At 42.2% G+C, this 20,894-nt stretch overlaps 1 protein-coding gene across 3 annotated transcripts in view; it reads right to left on the bottom strand.

Moving 5' to 3' along the window:
* Positions 1-20,322, bottom strand: part of ARHGEF9 (Cdc42 guanine nucleotide exchange factor 9) — a 440,519-nt gene extending 420,197 nt beyond the window's left edge. For all 3 annotated transcript variants that reach the window (XM_081565580.1, XM_081565579.1, XM_081565581.1), the window contains exon 1: positions 19,863-20,322. The gene's annotated coding sequence lies outside the window, so the exon portion shown is untranslated. The remainder of the gene's footprint in view (positions 1-19,862) is intronic.
* Between the last annotated feature and the right edge of the window lie 572 nt (positions 20,323-20,894).

Here is a 20,894-nt window from a genome sequence, read left to right as displayed (position 1 = left end):
TGCCACACAAAGCCAGTCCTTCAAGACTGGGATAGGTAACTGTTTCATCTAATTTCATAGAAAGTTAAGCAAAATAACAGGACAGAGGAATGTGCTTCAAATGAAAGAACAAGAAGAAAAACAAAAAACTAGTGAAACAGAGAAAAATAATTTACCATATAAAGAGTTCAAAGAATTAGTAATAAAATGATAACTGAATTAGGGAACAGATGAAGAGATGAACACAGTGAGAATTCTAACAAGGAAGTAAAAAATATGAAAAAGAAGTCAGAACAGAATAATTCATTAACTAAAGTGAAACATACACTAGTAGGAATTAACAGCAGATTATGTGATATCCACTCCAGTACTCTTACCTGGAAAATCCCAGCGACGGCGGAGCCTGGTGGGCTGCCGTCTACGGGGTCGCACAGAGTCGGACACGACTGAAGCGACTTAGCAGCAGTAGCAGCAGCATGTGATACAGAAGAACACATAAGTGATTTGAAAGACAGAATAATATAAGTCACCCAAACAGAACAGTAAAAAAATAATAATTTAAAAAGTAAGAACAATTTGAGGGATCTTTAGAACAGCATCAAGCCTACCAACATTCTCATTATATGTGTCCCAGAAGGAAAGAGAAATGGGTTGAAAATGCATTTGATAAATTATGGCTAAAAACTTACTGAACCTAAATTAAAACAAACAGATGTCCATGTAGAGGAAGAACAGGATCTCAAACAATGTGAACTCAAAGAGACATTGTTTGGAATTCTTGGTTCTGCTTTTGCTGCAAACGCTGTTCTAAGAGAAGTTTACATCTGGGAAGCAAGAAAAAACTTAAAATAAATTACCTTACCAGCAGCTTAAAAAAAATGGAAAAAAAAAGAAACAAGATCCAAAGTAAGCAGAAGGAAGAGGTAATAATGATCAGAAAGGAAATAAATAAAATAGAGCTCAAAAAGACAATGGAAAAAAAAAAAAAGATGAGTCCTTATCCAGGATCACAAAAAAGAAAAGAGAAAGGACCCAAATTAAAAGAAAAAAGTAAGAAATGAAAGAGGAGAGATAACAGATATCACAGCTATACAAAAATAAAGAGAATGCTATTAACAGTTTTATGTCCAAAAAATTGGACACCTTAGAAGAAATGGACAAATTTCTAGAAACATAAGAACTGCCAAGACTGAATCAAGAAGAGACTGAACACTTGATTAGATCAGTCACTTGTAGGGAAATTGAATTTGTAATAAAAATTTCCCAGCTCACAAAAGTGTGGAACTAGATGGGATTCCCTGGTAGCTCAGCTGGTAAAGAATCCTCCTGCAATGCAGGGGACCCTGGTTCAATTCCTAGGTCAGGAAGATCTGCTGGAGAAGGGATAAGCTACTCAATTCAGTATTCTTGGGCTTCCCTGGTGGCTCAGCTGGTAAACAATCTGCCTGAATGCAGGAGACCTGGGTTCAATCTCTAGGTTAGGAAGATCCCCTGGAGAAGGGAATGACTATACACTCCAGTATTATAGCCAGGAGAATTCCATGGACTATATAGTCCATGGGGTCTCAAAGAGTCAGACATGACTGAGCAACTTTCACTTTCAGATGGCTTCATAGGGAATTCTACCAAACATTTAAAGAAGTAATACTACATAACCTTCACAAACTATTCAAAAATTTGAAGGGGATTGAAAGTCCCACATTTATTCTACAAGGCCATCACTATCCTAATAACAAAAGTATAGAAAGTTACAGGCAAATATCTTTGATGAATACAGATGTAAAAATCTTCAGCAAAATATTACCAAACCAAACCCAAGGATACATAAAAAGGAGCATACAATATAATCAAGTTAGAAATATTCAAGGTCACAAGGATGGTTCAACATCTGCAAATCAATCAGTGTGATACACCTCATGATTATATAAAGAAATTCAGAAAGAGATTTAACAAAATTCAACATTCATTCATGATAAAATTTTTCATCAAAGTGGGTATAGAGGGAGCATATCACAACATGATAAAGGCAACACGACTAACATTATACACAACAGTGAAAAGCTAAAAATGTTTCCTAGATTCAGACACAAGACCAGGATTCCCAGTCCCACCACTTATATTTAACATAGTATTGGAGGTCCTAGCCACAGTAATTAGAAAAGAAAAAGAAGTAAATAGCACCCCAATATGAAGAGAAGTGAAACAGTATATATTTACAGATGTCATGATACATTATATAGAAAACTCTGAAGTCTCCACACAAACTCTACTTGAACTAAGAAATTAACTCAGTAAAGTTGCACAATACAAGGTTATTATACTGAAATCTATAATTTTTCTATATACAAATAATGAAATATCAGAAAGAGAAAGTTTCTTTAAAAATCTTGTTTAACGTCACTCAAAAATAACAAGATATCTGAGAATTAACCAAGTAGGTCAAAGACCTCTATGCTAAAAACTATAAAATATTCATAAAGGAAAATAAAGATAATACAAAGAAGTGAGAACATGGCCTGTGCTCTTGTATCAGAAGAATATTGTGAAAATGGCATAACTACCCAAAAGAACCTACAGATGTAATGCAATCCCTATTAAAATACCCATGATATTTTTTTTCCCACAGGACTAGAATAAATTATTCTAAAAGTCATTTGGAACCAAAAAGGAGCAAAAACAGGCAATGCAATCTTGATTGAAAAAAAAAAGAACAAAGCTGGAGGTATCAACTTTCCCATCTTCAGACTATACTGCAAAGCTAACACTATTTTTTTTTAAAGAAAAGCACAGTACTGGCATTAAAACAAATACATAGATCAATGTAACAGAATAGAGACCCCAGAATGAACACATGCACTTCTGGTCAATTAATGTACAACAAATGAGGCAAGAATAAACAATAGAGAAAAGACAGTCCCATCAATAACTGCTCCTGTGAAAACTAGACAATTTTATTTTAAATAATGAGATTAGAACATTCCCTCATACCATATTAAAAAAAATTCAAAATGTATTAAAAATATAAAGGTAGACTTGAAACCGCAAAACTCTTGGAATAGAACATAGGTAGAACACTGTTTGATAAACTGTAGTAATATTTTTGGTACCTGTCTCCTAAAGCAAAAGAAATAAAAGCAAAATTAAATGAACTTTGTTGTTTTTCAGTTGCTAAGTCGCATCTGACTCTGTGACCTCATGGGCTACAACACTCCAGGCTCCTCTGTCCTTTACTCCCTCCAGGACTTTGCTCAAACTCATGTCTATTGAGTCAGTGATGCTATCTAACCATCTCATCCTCTGTACTCCCCTACTTCTTTTGCCTTCAATCTTTCCTAGCATCAGAGTATTTTCCAATGTGTCATCTCTTTGCATCAAGTGCCCAAAGCATTGGAGCTTCAACTTCTGCATCAGTCCTTCCAATGAATATTCACAGTTGATTTCCTTTAGGATTGACTGGTTTGATCTCCTTGCAGTGCAAGGGATTATCAAGAGTCTTCTCCAGCACTACAATTGGAAACCATCAATTCTTTGCCACTCATCCTTCTTCATGGTCCAACTCTCACATCTGTACATGACTAGAGGAAAATCCATAGGTTTGACTATATGGACCTTTGTTGGCAAAGTGATGTCTCTGCTTTTTAATGTGCTATGTTTGTCATAGCTTTTCTTACAAGGAGAAGGTGTCTTTGAATTTTGTGGCTGCAGTCACAAACTGCAAAGATTCTGGAGCTCAAGAAAATAAAATCCATCACTGTTTCCACTTTCCCTCCATCTATTTGCCATGAAGTGATGGGACCGGATGCCATGATCTTCGTTTTTTGAATATTGAGCTTTAAGCCAGCACGCTCTCTCTTTTCTTTCACTTTCATCAAGAGGCTCTTTAGTTTTTCTTCGCTTTCTGTCATTAGAGTGGTAACATCTGCATATATGAGGTTGTTGATACTTCTCCCAGCAATCTTGATTCCAGCTTATGAGTCAACCAGCCAGACATCTTGCATGATGTACTCTGCTTATAAGTAAGCAGGGTGACAATATACAGCCTTGATGCACCCCTTTCCGAATTTTGAACCACTCCATTGTTTCATGTCCTGTTCTCACTGTTGCTTCTTGACCTGCATACAGGTTTCTCAAGAGGCAGGTAAGGTGATCTGATATTCCCATCTCTTTAAGAATTTTCCAGTTTTTCGTGATCCATACAGTCAAGGGCTTCAGCATATTTAATGAAGCAGAAGTAGATATTTTCTGGAATTCTCTTGCTTTTTCTATGATCCAACTAAGGTTGGAAATTTGATCTCTGGTTTCTCTGCCTTTTCTAAACCCAGATTGTACCTCTGGAAGGTCTCAGTTCAGTTACTGTAGAACCCTAGCTTGAAGGATTTTGAGCATTGCCTTGCTAGTATATGAAATTGGCACAGTTGTATGGTACTTTGAACATATTTTGGCATTGCCTTTCTTTGGGATTGGAATGAAAGCTGACTTTTTCCAGTCCTGTGGGCATTGCTGAGTTTTCCAAATTTGCTGGCATATTGAGTGCAGCACTTTAACAACCTCAACTTTTAGGATTTGAAATAGCTCAGCTGGAACTCTGTAACCTCTACAAGCTTTGCTTCAGGTAATTCTTCCTAAGGCCCACTTAACTTCATACTCCTGGATGTCTGCCTCTAGAAGAGAGACCACACCATTGTGGTTATCTGGGTCATTGAGATTTTTTTCTGTATGGGCCTTCTGTGTATTCATGCCACCTCTTCTTCATCTCTTGTACTTCTGTTAGGTTCTTGTGGTTTCTGTCCTTTATTGTGCCTAACTTTGCACAAAATATTCCCTTAGTATCTCCAAATTTCTGGCAGAGATCTCTAGTCTTTGGTATTCTATTGTTTTCCTCTATTTCTTTGCATTGTTAACTTAAGAAGCCTTTCTTATCTCTCCTTGCTATTCTCTGGAACTCTGAATTCAGTTGGGCATATCTTTCCCTTTTTCCTTTGCCTTCGACCTCTCTTCTTTTCTTGGCTATTTGTAAGGCCTCCTCAGACAACCATTTTGCATTTCTTTTCTTTGAAAAAGTTTTGGTCACCACCTCCTGTACAATGTTGTGAATCTCTGTCCATAGTTCTTCAAGCACTTTGTGTGTGTGTGCATGCTACATTGCTTCAGTCATATCAGATTCTGTGAAACCCCATGGACTCTAGCCTGCCAGGCTCTACTGTCCATGGGATTCTCCAGGTAAGAATATTGGAGTGGGTTGCCATGCCCTCCTCCAGGGGATCTTCCTGACCCAGGGATCAAACCCGTGTCTCTTATGCCTCCTAAACTGGCAGGTGGGTTCTTTACCACTAGCACCCCCTGGGAAGCCCTCAGACACTTTGTCTACCATATCTAATCCTTTTAATCTATTCATCACCTCCACTAGGTAATTATAAGGGATTTGACTTAGGTCATATCTGAATGCCTTAGTGGTTTTCCCAACTTTCTTCAATTTAAGCCTGAATTTTGCAATAAGAAGCTCATGATCTGAGCCACAGTCAGCTCCAGGTCTTGTTTTTGCTCACTCTATAGAGCTTCTCCATTTTCTGCTGCAAAGAATATATTATAATCAATCTGATTTCGATACTGACCATCTGGTGATGTCCATGAATAGAATGGCCTCTCTCGTTGTTGGAAGAGAGTGTTTGCTATGACCAGTGTTTTCTCTTGACAAAACCCTATTAGCTTTTGCCCTGCTTCATTTTGTACTCCAAGGCCAAACTTGCCTGTTACTCCAGGTATGTCTTGATTTCCTACTTCTGCATTCCAATCCCCTATGATGAAAGAACATTTTTTTTTTTTGGTATTAGTTCTAGAAGGTCTTGTAAGTCTTCATAGAACCATTCAGCTTCAGCTTCTTCAGCATTAGTGGTTGGGGCATAGACTTGGATAACTGTGATGTTGATTGAGTTGCCTTTGAGACGAACTGAGATCCTTCTGTCGTTTTTGGGATTGCACCCAAGTACTGCATTTTGAACTCTTCTGTTGACTGTGAGGGCTACTCCATTTTCTTCTTAGGGATTCCTACCCAGAGGAGTAGATGTAATGATCATGTGAATTAAATTCACCCATCCCTGCCCATTTTAGTTCATTGATTTTAGTTCATTTAGTTTAGTTAGTGAACATTTTAGTTCACTGATTCCTAAAATGTCGATGTTCACTCTTGCCATCTCCTGTTTGACCACTTCCAATTTACATCGTGATTCATGGACCTAACATTCCAGGTTCCTATGCAATATTGTTCTTTACAGCATCACACTTTACTTTCACCAGTCATATCCACAACTTGGTGTAATTTCCGCTTTGGCTCAGCCTCTTCATTTCTTCTGGAGCTCTTACTTCTCTCTTCCACAGTAGCATATTGGACACCTACTGACCTGGGTGGGCCCATCTTCTGATATCATATCTTTTTGCCTTTTCATACTGTTAATGTGGTTCTCAAGGCAAGAATACTGAAGTGGTTTGTCATTCCCATCTCCAGTGGACTACGTTTTCTCAAAATTCTCCACTATGTCCATTCTTCTAAGGTGGCCCTCCATGGCATGGCTCATAGCTTCATGGAGTTACACAAGGCTGTGATCCATGTATTCATTTTGGTTAGCTTTCTGTGATTGTGGTTTTCATTCTGGAGGCTGCAGGATTGTAGTTCTTGCTTCTTCTCTCTGTCCTCTGATGGATGAGATGAGCATAAGAGGCTTTTGCCACCTTCAAAACTTCTCTATTGCATATTCCAGGACAGTGGAATATAATGATCAAGAGACACATGGACCAGTTCACAAAGCTGTAGTGTTGCTTGACTCCCAAAGAGGCATCTCCAAGTATTGGCTGCATTTTTGTTCAGTCAAAGAACATGAGGAAGGGAGGGTAAGAGATGTGGGGAGGGAAATGAAGTAATTGTCCTAGATGGTGAAACAGATGAAGAGGATCAACATTTATTCACAGGTCAGCCATAATGCCCTACACTCTGCTTGGAATATTATCCTTGCTTCTCCTCACACACCCTACAAAGGTCTGCACTGGCCCACATCAGTGGGAAGTGATTTCCACTTCCTCTGATTTTCTGAATATTAAGATCACACTGGTTATAACTTAACTATCATTTGCTGCTCCAAAAGTGCAGTGAGGAAGTCTTAGATGTGAAGAATTCTGGGCTAGGGTCTTTGCCCCTCTGACCTCCCCTACAATCTTTTTCCACCCATCCTGAGATTCTCCTTCCCTCTACAACATTGCCTGGCCCAAGGCTAAGCACATAGTTACCCTCAATAAATGCTGACTGTCTAAAAGATAGTCTTACTATTTCCCATCCTGCTCTCCTTTTTGCCCAAACACTCTCCCAAACCAATTCCAACCTTTAACCTTCCATAGGTTCATCTCTGCATAAGGGAAAGAGGTTGAGTAGCTCATTCCCACCTTTGCAGAGTAATTTACATTTGCAGGTTTCTGTCACAGGAATAGCATGGGCTCAGACAGAGCAGCTGCTTCTCCACCAGTCTTAAGACTGGCCAACCAGCCTGTATTACTTTGATGCATAAGATTCGGGTGGGGGGGTGGGGGGGTAGGGAATTAAAAGACAGTAGTAGGAAAAATTTTTTCCTATGATTCTAAGCTGAGCTACATCATGACCCCAGGGTATAACTATTCATTCTTGACTCAGCCTAGAGGAAGCTGGCACACCAAATTCTAGTTATAGGCAAGAGAAGATTAGTGCAGAAAACTCTGTTCCATTCATTACCAAGGGTCAAGCCAAAGGTTCTGCAAAATGCTTCACTTCCTCTTAGACTCATTATTAGATTAGCAATCTCTCTCACATCCCAAGCCTAGGAAGGTAAAGAGCCTCAGAGTTCTGGGGAGGGAGATATAATGAGAGGTGAGGAGAAGATCTCAACTAAGGGAAAATCAGTCTATGTTTCACATATGTAACCCAGTGTTTCTCTCTGGGGAACAGTGAATGGCCCAGCCAACTACGTCTGGAACTAAGGGACAGGTGATCACAGGGAAGCTTGAAGTGAGAATGGCATGCAAAGAGAGTAAGTTTATATTTTGGACAATAGTTCCCATACACCCCTAGGGTAGTAAGAGTCTTGTGAATTTGCCTATATATAAGGATTTTTAAGCCTTTATATAACTAAATACAGAGGACTTCTGGAGCTACTGCAGCTTCCCAATCTACAGCTAAAACTCTCTGGCATATATGTCAACTTATAACAGCCTAAAGGCAGTTTTAATGCCAGTACCAAGCAAAAACCTTTACTCTGTGGAAAGCTTACTACCCAGGCATTTTATATATCCTGTTCTTACCCCACCCTTTTGACCAAGTATCTGCTGTCCTTAGGGGATTAGAATTCTATAACAGACCTATGAGGAATGACAGACCTATGAGGGCCCTTAGAAATAACTTGGTTCCATTCGTCATGGCACAGTAGTGAAACTAAAACCCAGAGGGATCAGGGACTTGTCCATGGAGACATAGCAACAGAGTGGAACAGCCAGTACTAGAACTCTTGACTCTTAATCCAGTGGTCTCTTCATACTACCACACTGCTTCTTTCATGACAGAATTAACAACAGCTAACATTTAATGTGGGCTTACTCTGTGTAAGGCCCTGTTCCAAGTGCTTTACTGCATAAATTCACTTAATTCTCGTAATGGGAAGGACTGATGTTGAAGCTGAAACTCCAATACTTTGGCCACCTGATTTGAAGAGCTGACTGATTTGAAAAGACCCTGATGCTGGGAAAGATTGAGGGCAGGAGGAGAAGGGGATGAAAGAGGATGAGATGGTTGGATGGCATCATCGACTCGATGGGTATAGGTTTGGGTGGACTCCGGGAGTTGGTGGTGGACAGGGAGGCCTGGCGTGCTGCGGTTCATGGGGTCACAAAGAGTCGGACACGACTGAGCGACTGAACTGAGCTGAAGTGAATAAGCTGATGAGATAGTTACTATTATCCTGGTTTACAGATGAATAACCTGACGACAGAGAAAAGTCTGCTCTATTTATTCCCTATCTGTGAAGTCAGATTTGAACTATGGTGTTGGAGAAGAGAGAGTCTCTTGGACAGCAAGGATCAAACCTGTCAATCATAAAGGAAATCAGTCCTGAATATTCATGGAAGGACTGATGCTGAAGCTGAAGCTCTAGTACTTTGCCCACCTGATGTGAAGAATTGACTCATTGGAATAGATCCTGATGCTGGGAAAGGTTGAAGGCAGGAGGAGAAGGGGACAACAGAAGATGATATGGTTGGATGGCATCACTGACTTGATGGACGTGAGTTTGAGCAAGGTCCGGGAGTTGGTGATGGACAGGGAAGCCTGGCATGCTGCAGTCCATGGGGTCACAAAGAGTCGGACATGGCTGAGCGACTGGACAGAACTGAACTATGAAGTGAGAATGGGGACCAGAAGCCAGAAAGGCCCACCAATGATAGCCAAACACTGCTATCAGAGAGGAAGAACTATTCTGTGAGAGAATGGGGTGGGAGAAGATGGCTGTAAATCAATCAAGTACACCTTAGTATGAATTAATCACAAGATATTTCCTAAAATATAGCTGGGATCAAATGGCATGGAAGAAATTGGGCTTTAACTGAGGGGAGGGACAGAAGGGAAGGGAAGAGAGAAAAGATAGGGAACTGTGGAGCTACAGCACTTGGGACCTGAGGGCAAAGTGATGAGGCAAATGAAGTGGGCAATTAGAATACCCTGAAGCTGGGCACTATGCCCCACACTCACCCATCTTCACCACTTGTTTCCTGGAATCAGACTCTCAGGATCCATGAGGTCTACTGTTTTCCATACCAGAAAAAAAATAAACACACACCTAAACAAGAAAAGGAGGCCAGGTCATCAAAGTTGGGGATGGGAAGAGCAGAGACCCCAGACACAAGGCCTAGTGCTTTCCCATCAGCCCATTGTCTACTTTTGCAGATGGAGAAGGCCACAAGCCACCTGTCCTCCAACCTTGGAGAACAATATGTGTACAGCCCATTTCCTGCTCAGGATTCTGTCAGAAGCCAAGACAGATAAGCAGGGAACCTCTGCCCACCACCCCCTGTTCTGCTCCAGAAACCCATTCCCATTGTCCTGATTATCAGCTCTTCTCTGAAACCCTAGCTGACTATTGTTTCACCTAACCCTCCTCCCAAGTCTTATCCCCCTGGCTCTTTCTCATTTTGCTCCACAGGAATAAAAATGGTAGGACTAAGAAAAAGAAAATCAAATGTGCCTTCATCACTGGTTTGGGGCTAGGAAAAAAGTGATGGAAGCTGTTGACTAAAATCAGGCTTCAAGATGATCTGACTTCAACAATGTCCATGATCCAGTTTCTTTAGCCTACATTCTCTTGTCCTCTAACCCTATCCCCAACCCCCAACAACCCCTCATCACCAGGGACAGGAAGAACAGAGTACTGACCATATAAATTCTCCCACTTTTAGCTTCAAGGTCCTCAGCCCAAGGGTCCAAACTTCCCTACCCATCTTCATCTTCCAACATCCCAATTCTCTTGACCTCCTGAATCCCAATCTAGCTTGCAGAATGGTAGTTATGAAGGCATCAAGATATCAACAAGCAGGTTGGGGGGATGAGTAAGCAAGGAAAAAGTGAACAAATGGTTTGTTTAAGGGGGCCTACTTCTGGGAGACCAGAGATAGTCTGGGGTAATGGTACTCTGATCACTGCTTCTGATGAGCTATTATGAATAATTCCCCTCTCATTCAGATGGGAGCTGTGAAGGCACAGGGATAAAGAGCACTTCAAAACTTCATAATTTTACCTTTGTGAGTGCCTGTGTCACTCACTGATTTTCATCCCACCTCCCTCCCCATCTCTCTTTTTCTCCTTTTCTTCCCCTTTTGTTTCTCTCCTCAGTCTTTAACTGGTCAATACTTGGATTGAAATATACTTGGGAGGAATTTCAAACTGTTGAATACAGTCTTTCTCTCCTTGTTCTTTTTTAAATCAGGAAAATGCCATTCTGAAACAGAACAAACTGTGGTGTTTTGTTTGCAAATGGTCATTAACGAGGTTTTCTGGAGCTCAGTTACATTTTATTTGAGGGTGGTCCTCAATTAGGTTTATTAGGATTCAGTTACCTAATAAACAGATGGAAAAAATAGGAGAGATAGGCTAGTTTAGAAGGATGCCTTGGGAGCTAGACTGAGAGATTGGCTTTAGGTGTTAGGCAAGGGCCAGTACCATCTGCTTGTGTGTCCAAAAGCCAGGAGTGACTTCAGATCGCAACTGTAAGCTAATTGAAGCTAGCTGTAAGCTTTGAGGATCAAACTAGGGGAATGGGTAGTGAACTTTCATAGGCTACTTGTTTCACTGATGCTGCTCTTCCCCCTGCTAACTGTAAGCTTTGAGAATCAAACTAGGGGAATGGGTAGTGAACCTTCATAGGCTACTTGTTTCACTGATGCTGTTCTTCCCACTCATAACCCAAAAGATCGTGGTCAAGGGGGCTTCCACAAAGCACTTGGGAACTCAGGCTGTGCCTTCCTTCCTTCTTCCATTGGCCATTGCCCCCACAGCCCTCAACTGTGGCATTAACAATGGCCTTGGTATCTGAGAACAAGCTCCAAAAATAGCCAGTCCTAGGAGACAGGCCACAGACCATGGCGGAAAACTGGAGACAGTAAAGACCCTGGGAAAGAAGTGTGAGAGAGGTTCAGATAGGAATATCTGGAATGTATCTATCTGAATAGATTCATTACCACCATGTTTTGCAGTGATGGTAGAACCACTAGAGAGACAGAAGCAAGAACATCATAACTCAAAGAATTTTGGAGATTATTTAGCTTAGTCTAGACCATCTCTTGGGTACCAACCCAGAAGACAATCTAAGAGCCCAAGGAGTTCCACTGGGAGCATACTGGGCTTCCATGGAATACATTTTTGCTGAAAATCACAAGTCTAGTCTAATCAAGTTGTATAGATGGCAAACCAAAGCCAAGAAAGAGCAAGGTACTTGTCAAAAGTAATGCCTCAAACTCAGGTCTCCTGACTCAACACCACAAGAATCAGGGAGGGGGGCTCAGGATGGGGAACACATGTACACTCATGGCTGATTCATTTATTCGTTTATTAGGTAACTAAATCCAATGTATGGTAAAAACCACTACAATATTGTAAAGTAATTAGCCTCCATTAAAATAAAAAAAATTTGTAAAAAGAAATACTTCAAACTTATGTGGTATTTTAGTTCTTTTTAAACTGTGTATTTCCACAGATCACGTAATCTGCTCCTTCCTGTGGCAAAATGGGTATTATTTTCCCATCGTTTGACCAATGAGAACCTGAAGCTCAGAGTGTTAGCAGTCTGTCCAAGATGACATAACAAAGTAGCTTTAGCCACATTACATTCAGATTGACTTTGACAAATCAGCAGTGCCCAAAGTGTTAACAGCTCAGAAATAGCTCTGTGGTTCCCACCCATAACCTCCATCACTAAGTTGTACTTCTTACATCATCCGTCTCAGAGAAAGGACATCAATCAGCACTAAAAACATTCCAAGTTGTTCTATCCTTCCATATGCCTCTATTGCACTCTACCCAAAAATCTTCAGATACACCAAGAATGCCAAGGCAGATATGGAAATTCCTTTCTTTAGGTATATGAGTCTGCACTTATTTTCAGGCTAAATTCATCCATTTCTTAACTTTTTGAGCACCTAATGTTTAAGGCCCTTAAAGAGAAAGAAAACAGAAAAATGTAATACTTTTTTATGCATGTAGCTAAGTAGATAGTAGAAGAGCTAGTTCGGGTGTGGAGCATGGGGAAGAGGAGGAAGAGAGTGAGAGAGGCTGAAACTTCAGAGAAGAGTGTACATTTCCTTTGAAGTACATGCATGTTGAAGGAATTGACTTTGGGATGACCATGTGGAAGAGGCCTTAAAGGATAAACAAAATTTAGTCAAGTGGAGATAGGAGGAGTAAAGAATATTTCAGATGGAAGGCCTGAAGAAAAAAAAAGAGGATAAAATTTTTGGTGTGCATATGAAGAAAAGCAAGTTGCTAAATTTGGCTGAATTCAGGAGTTTTAAACTAGAGTAGAAGGGATAGCAATAGAGAGGCAGTTTGTTGTCAGACAGAGTTAGACTTAAGGCTAAAGAGCTTGGACTATATTCTGCATTGTGGGACTGTTGACATCATCAGATTTGTTTTAAGCAGGAGAGTGATACCATCAGATTTGTTTTTAGACAAATTGTCCAGGAGAGAAATTATGACAGCTTGAGGACGAAAATAGTGAGACAGGTTGAAAGGAAAGAATTTTCAATCAGCCAAATAATGTTTTTGAAAAAACTCTGAGTTCTGCAAGATCATCACTGCATAAGACATATTACAAAATAAAGAGCTTTCACAGATCCACAGGCAAAATACGAACAAGCTACCACAGACAAATGAGCACTAATATGAAAAGAAAATTTATAGAAAAGAAATATAAATGGCTAATAAGTATATTTTTATGTGCTTAACCTCTGCAGTAGTAAGGAATATGTAAATGGCTCAAATACCATATTTCATTTGTACAATGTACAGAATTTGAAAGATGACTTAATGAATGTATAGAAAGAGGGATATGTGATAAAGCAAATATAGTTAAATGTTAATGGTAGAATCTAGGTAGTGGATATATGGGTGTTCACTGTATAATTCTTTCAACTTAACTGTATGTTTGAAAATCTCCATAATGAAATATTGGAGGGGAGGGGCAGAATTTTAAAGCATAACTCTTTTGGCACAACAATTCCATTTCTAGGAATCTACCTTACATAAATAGATGTTCACATGTACATAATAAATAACCAAAGAGGTATCCTGAAGCCTCATGTATCATAGGAAAGAATTGGAAATCATTTAGCTGTCCATCAGAAGAAATATTTAAATACACTATGGTATACCCATACTATGAAATATGTAGCTGTTTTTAAAAATGAGGTAGATCCATATAATGAAATGAGATGTCCAAAATATATTGTGAAGTCAAAAATGCAAATTACTGACTCAGCTATAAAGTGGGATCCATTTAAATTTAAAAGCAAAACTATTAGGTTGATATGGATGTATATATTTTTGGACACATATAGAAAAAAGGATTAGAATAATACACAGAAAACTGCAAACTATATTTACCTCTGGGAGGAAAATATGGATGTAAGGAGCTTTTCCTTTTTATTCTGTGTACTTTTATATAGTTTGAATTATCTGCAATATGACTGTTTATTGGGGTTTCCCAGGTGGCGTGCGTCCTAAGTCACTTCAGTTGTATCCAACTCTGTGAGTCCCTCTGGACGGTAGCCTGCCAGGCTCCTCTGTCCATGGGATTCTCTAGGCACGAATACTGGAGTGGATTTCCATGCCCTGCTCTAGGGGCTCTTCCCAACCCAGGGATCGAACCTGCATCTCTTATATCTTCTGCATTGGCAGAAGAGTTCTTTACCACTAGCGCAACCGATAAGAAAGTGGCACTAGTGGTAAAAGAATCTGCCTGTCAATGCAGGAGATGCAAGAGAGGCAGCTTCTATCCCTGGGTTGGGAAGATCTCCTGGAAAAAGAAATGGCACCCCACTCTATTATTCTTGCCTGGGAAAATTCCATGGGCAGAGGAGCCTGGGGTGGGTAGGGCAGACTACAGTCCATGGGGCCACAAATAGTCGGACACAACTGAGCGATTGAGCACATGGCACTTTTAACTGTACATTACTTATTTCTCCCCATATTTTATTTATCTGTTTGCCATTCATTCATTTATCTATTGATTTATCATCCATTTATTAATTATTCATTTATCTACTTATTAATCCATCTATCCATTTTTTGATTGAAGTCTTTTTGTAAAGTTTTTTTTTTAATTTTTACAATGTTGTGTTGGTTTTTGCCATACAACGTAAATCAGCCATAATTATACATACACCCCCTCCCTCCCTAGACTCCCCCCCTCCCCCCATCCCATCCGTTGCTGTGTAGCATAGAGCCCAGTCTGGCGCTGTATTTTCTTATCTTTTGATGCTTTTCAAAGTAAGCTGCAGAATTACTCTTATGTTTTAAAATTCAATAAAAGACAAAAGATATTATCAACATTGACTATAAAGACTTAGCATTTAAGTCAACTGGGACAAGGTTGTGTATGTTGGATTCTAGGAAAGAGACGATGACGATGGCTCTGAGGTTCACTGTGTAAACACAAGGCAAAGAGCCCAAAAGCTCCCCTCTGTAAGAAGAAATAGATAAAAAAGGCCCAATGTGTCAGGTGCTAAGGGCAGAGCAATGGTCACTGGAAATCTGAAAAAGAATTGTTGGTAGAGGATGGAAAAAGAAGTGGATTTGAGAAAGGAAATATCCTAAAAATTCGGCTCAATGGCACTCCTTCTGACCTTCCTCTTGCAAGGACAAGGAGTCTCAGTCTGCAATACAAAGATTTTTTTTGTAAGCCCTCAGTTCACAATGAATCCCAGTTTTATACCTTCAAATCTGGACAAAGTCTCTCTGGATTCATCCATGGGGGATACAAATCATATATCTTTCCTAGGTCTTTAGAGCTAGAAAGGACCTAAAGAATCACTGAGGCCGACCTCCCCCACTTACATAACTAACAGTGGAAAAAGTGAAGCTCAGGGAAAGAGACTTGATTAAACTAAAGTCTCCTGACTCCCAGGCAAAAGTTCTTTCCATCTCTGCAGCAGGATTGGCTAGGTTTCTTCAATATCACCAGACCACATCAAAAACCTGGATCCACTCTTGATTCCACTGGCAGTTTCCAAAATCTTTTTTTCTGGACAGGATATACCATTAAGTCAAGTCACATGATCTGGAAGACTCTGTCTTCCCTTGCCCTTCTCCAAGTCTCCACTGTGCCCTATGTCCTTCAGCCTCAATCAGACAGTGAGGATTACACTCAGTCCACCAGTGTCCTCCTCCATCCCTCAGCAGCCAACATGGCTGACCACCCTCACTCCTAGCAAAGGGCCAGACCATGTGCAGTTCACTGGCAGCCATCTCAAGGATGGGTCACTCCAGCCCTATGGTGTTTCTTCTCCATTGGCATTAGGAGGTACTGTCTACCATTAGACAGGGAAGCACTGCCATTCCTTGAACTTCTGAGTAGAATAAAGACTGGGCAAGCCATAGTTTTTTATGGGAGACTACACAATGTCACAGGTATTTGTTCACTGGCACTGCCCAGCTCAAAAACCAAGCATGGCTGCAAGCTGCTAAATTTGCCTTTCCAGGAGCAGGTCCAAATTGCCTGAGTCTAGTGTTCAAGGGCTCCGTTTGCAACCCCAATTTCTATTTCCTTTTTTTGGATCAGCAGTCACACTAGCCATTAGCTGTCAGTTCCTTCAAGCTAGGCTTCAACAGTATGTGAACTGAGAACTTTCAGATGTACAAGCTGGATTTAGAAAAGGCAGAGGAACCAGAGATCAATGCCAACATCCACTGGATCATAGAAAAAGCTAGAGAGCTCCAGAAAAACATCTACTTCTGTTTCATTGACTATGCTAAAGCCTTTGACTGTGTAGATCACAACAAAGCGTGGAAAATTCTTAAAGACATGGGAATACCAGACCACCTTACCTGCCTCCTGCAAAACCTGTATGCAGGTCAAGAACAAGAAGCAACAGTTAGAACTAAACATAGAACAACAGACGGGTTCCAAATTGGAAAAGGAGTATGTCAAGGCTGTATCTTGTCATCCTGCTTGTTTAACTTATATGCAGAGTACATCATGTGAAATGCTGGGCTGGATAAATCACAAGATGGAATTGAGATTGCTGGGAGAAATATCAATAACCTCAGACATGCAGGTGATACCACCCTTATGGCAGAAAGCAAAGAGGAAATAAAGAGCCTCTTGATGAAAGTGAAAGAGGAAAGTGAAAAAGTGACTTAAGACTCAACATTCAAAAAACTAAGATCATGGCATTCAGTCCCATCATGTCATGGCAAATAGATAGGGAAACAATGAAAACAGTGACAGACTTTATTTTCTTGGGCTCCAAAATCATCGCATACGATGACTGCAGCCATGAAATTCAAAGATGCTCACTCCTTGGAAGTAAAGCAATGACAAACTTATGACAGTGCATTAAAAAGCAGAGACATTACTTTGTTGACAAAGGTCCGGATAGTCAAAGCTATGGTTTTTCCAGTAGTCATGTACAGATGTGAGACCTGGACAATAAAAAAGGCTGAGCACCGAAGAATTGATGCCTTCAAACTCTGGTGCTGGAGAAGACTCTTGAGACTCCCTTGGACAGCAAGGAGATCAAACCAGTCAATCCTAAAGGAAATCAACTCTAAATATTCAGTGGAAGGTCCAATGCTGAAGCTGAAGCTCCAATAGTTTGGCCACCTGATGTGAAGAGCTGACTCATTGGAAAAGACCCTGATGTTGGGAAATATTGAAAGCAGGCAGAGAAGGGGATGACAGAGGATGAGATGGTTGGATGGCATCACTGACTCAATGGACATGAGTTTGAGCAAGCTTGGGGAGATTGTGAAGGACTGGGAAGCCTGGTGTGCTGCAGTCCATGGGGTGCAAAGAGTAGGACACAATTGAGCAACTGAAAAACAACATATCCATGAAGGCACACATGTTTTTCATGTGCCCAGGAATTTTGTCCCAGTCTCTGCTGTCTTCAGTGTAAACCCTACCCAGAGCCCTTCAAGGCCCACCACAAATACCTCTTGAGGACCCACCCAAACCAGAAATTCTCATCTAATATCAGAAAGTCTTAAAGCTTCAGGCCTCAAAAGGTGGGCTGACCTGCCTTAAGTGACCAGCCAACATTAGAATCTAAGGCTCCCAAATTTTTAACCTAGTGTATTTTTATGGCTCCACATGATTTCTGCCTTTTCTGTACACCCCCTTCAAAGCAACATTCTGCCTTATAATATGGTCTGCGATCCTTGTACGTGCCTTCCCCACAAATGACTTGAAGCTCTCTAAGGGCAAGAGCCTATTTCATCCATTACTCTTTGCCCTCATCTCCAGTTGCTCAGTACAACGCACCACACCAGCAGATGCTCTGCATTTTTGCATAACTGCTACTGCTAAGTCACCTCAGTCATGTCCTACTCTGTGCAACCCCATAGATGGCAGCCCACCAGGCTCCACCGTCCCTGGGATTCTCCAGGCAAGAACACTGGAGTGGGCTGCCATTTCCTTCTCCAATGCATGAAAGTGAAAAGTGAAAGTGAAGTCGCTCAGTCGTGTCCAACTCTTAGCGACCCGATGGACTACAGCCTACCAGGCTCTTCCATCCATGGGATTTTCCAGGCAAGAGTACTGGAGTGGGGTGCCATTGCCTTCTCCGTTTTGCATAACAAGACAGAGCAATTGCCTTTGCAGTGACTAGACAGCAATGTAGTTGTCATAGGACAATCCAAGCAACATCAAAGGAGGCCCTGAGTTTTTACTCTTCAGAGACCTTGGCTGTTGGGAAACGCTGCAGCCATTGAAAGCTTATCTGTTGGATGGACATTAGAGTCACACCTCAGCCAGTGAAAGAAGGGAGAGGCATTTTAGTTCCTTTAGGGGTCCATCTTCAAGATGTTGTGGAGATCCAATTCTACAACTCCTGTAAATTCAAGAGTGCAAAAAACTAAAGCCCATTTTTTTTTATAATTTTATTTTTACTGGTCAAAGGGATTTTTTTCAGGTAACCCAGTGAAGTCTAATTCTCTGACTTTACAGAAGAGGGACTTAAAGTCCAGAGAGATGATGGGATTTCTCTAAAGTCACGACATGAATGAGTGATAGACTCTCCCAATTTCTTGTACAAGCCTTTTTCAGCCCCAGCAAATGAGTAGATGGTTGTCACAAACCTCATCTTAACTTAAGAACAGAAAGAGCTGCAGCCTAGATCAGCAGACTCCACTACCTCCTGGCATTCCATTTTATCATTGGACATATCCAAACCTTGCTAAGTGTTAAATGGGATAATTTATGTAAAGCACTTAGCAAATTGCCTGATACACGATAAAAATACTCCTCCCGCCCTGTTAGAATAAGGTTCCTTTATAGTAAGCTTAATTCTGCCTCCTGGTGGTTTCCACTCTGTTGAAATCTGACCCTTCCTGGGTTCTCCTTTCCAGAGACATTTAAGACAAACAATCCTTTTACATGTGACTGCTTTGAAGGCATTTGAAGAGAGCACCCCTGCTCTACTTCCCTTCCTTCAAAATGATTCACTGCAAGACTATCCTTCAACCACTCAGATTTCATCTTCCTGCAAATAGGGGAACTAAGCTTGGCCTCATTTTCCACAAAATCATGACATTTGTCATGAGAGGTTGTCATTCGGTCTCTGCCTGGAGAGTTGGGCCAACAGAAGTGCACTTACCTTGTGGCCTCAAGCCCCTTACCACAAGCAAAGGCTGAACTGAGCACAACACCCCAAGGTGGCCAAGTGTTGAAGTGTTCGGTCCTCAGGGGAGCCAGTAGCTTCACACTGCCACTGATAGCTTCCCCAACACTGTCCTTGGCTCCTTACCTCCCTCATTTCTCTTCCTCATTTTCCCATCCCATCCCCACAGTAGAACTCAGCAGGAGTGGGTAAGGTTCTACCCTAAATTCCTAAATCTGTAAGCTCAATTGTTGAACCATGCAAACAGTTAAGCCTTAAGTCGCGCCAGGCAGGTTCTCCTGCTTAACTACCTATCCTGGCCCTGCAGGCTCCCCAGGTAGCTCTTGTCTCGGACATTTTCCCCAAGCTGGTGGTAAAAGTGGGCCTTTGCCCTGGCCGGCACAAGGCACTAGTTCCGCAGAGAGCCTACAGTGGGAGTTACCTTGCAAGCATTGAGTGGTAGAAGCGCTCCATTGGACAACTGGACCTAGGGGTGGGTGGGTCCTCACCTAGGTTGCGCACCTTCCGCCACGGTCAGGCCCAGAGTAGAGCGGCAGGCTGGATGGAGGGTCCCCGTCCCTCGTAGCCAGGAGTTGGACTGACCCACTGATGAGTGGCAGGGCTAGGGGGCCGGCGGAGGATAGCACAGAGGCAGCTTCGGAAGGGGCGCCGCTGCGGAGGGAGCGTTGCTGGTCGCCGCCTAGGCAGCCCAAACGAGAGAACCAGCCAGCCGTTGCTGCGACCGCCCCCGGCCCCCACCTGCGCCTCGCCTGTAGGCCGCAGTCGCTCTCAGCAGGTTACCGGCACGCCCGAGAGCTCTGGCGGAGGTGCATGCGGCGCCAGCTAGGGGTCATGGAGGTTTGTATTCGACTGAGCCTCTCCCGGCGCTGCCGCTCGCCAGCTACCGGGCGTCAGGGCGGCGGGTTCCTCGGGTCACAATTGGCGGAAGATGGAGCCTTAGAGGAGAGCAAAGTGAGGGGGAGTGGTAGGGAGGGGCGCCAACCCTGAAGTTCAGATCGGAACTCTGCTGCTTGCACGGAGAAGGCTGGCTGAAGGCCAACGCACACTCCCTCCCAGGGGCGGACTTGGGCTGCCAGATACTCCGGGGGGTGGAGGCAGAGGTACCCGAGCTAGGGTAAGCGGCAGAGCGTCAAACTCGCTGCTCGCTAATGCTACCCACCTCCCCGCCCTGCCGTGTGCTTGGGTCGCGAAGACTGACTTGGTCCACCAATACCTGACGTAACACAAACATTTCTTTAGCCAAAAGACTGACCTCTCTGGAGCCAAAGGCTGGGAGGGCAGAGTAAGGAGGGATCCTCCCCTTTGCAGGCCTCTCTGAGAGGCCGCCGGAGAGCCCTGCGGAGCACCACACCCTGGCCTGGAGTCCCCATCTCACGCCCCCGGGAGGCCCGGCGATTTGTGAGGGAAGGGGAGGGTGGGGTGGGATGGCGCGACGGACTGTCGACAACCTTTTCCTGGATCCATTCAATCCGCTACTCGAAGTTTCCTGGCAATTGCAACATCCCCAGGAGGGCAGATTC

Source organism: Giraffa tippelskirchi, chromosome X (assembly GCF_054371585.1).
Source record: "Giraffa tippelskirchi isolate mGirTip1 chromosome X, T2T-mGirTip1v1.2.pri, whole genome shotgun sequence".
Classification (NCBI taxonomy): Eukaryota; Metazoa; Chordata; class Mammalia; order Artiodactyla; family Giraffidae; genus Giraffa; species Giraffa tippelskirchi.
This window is presented reverse-complemented; position numbering and strand designations above follow the sequence as displayed.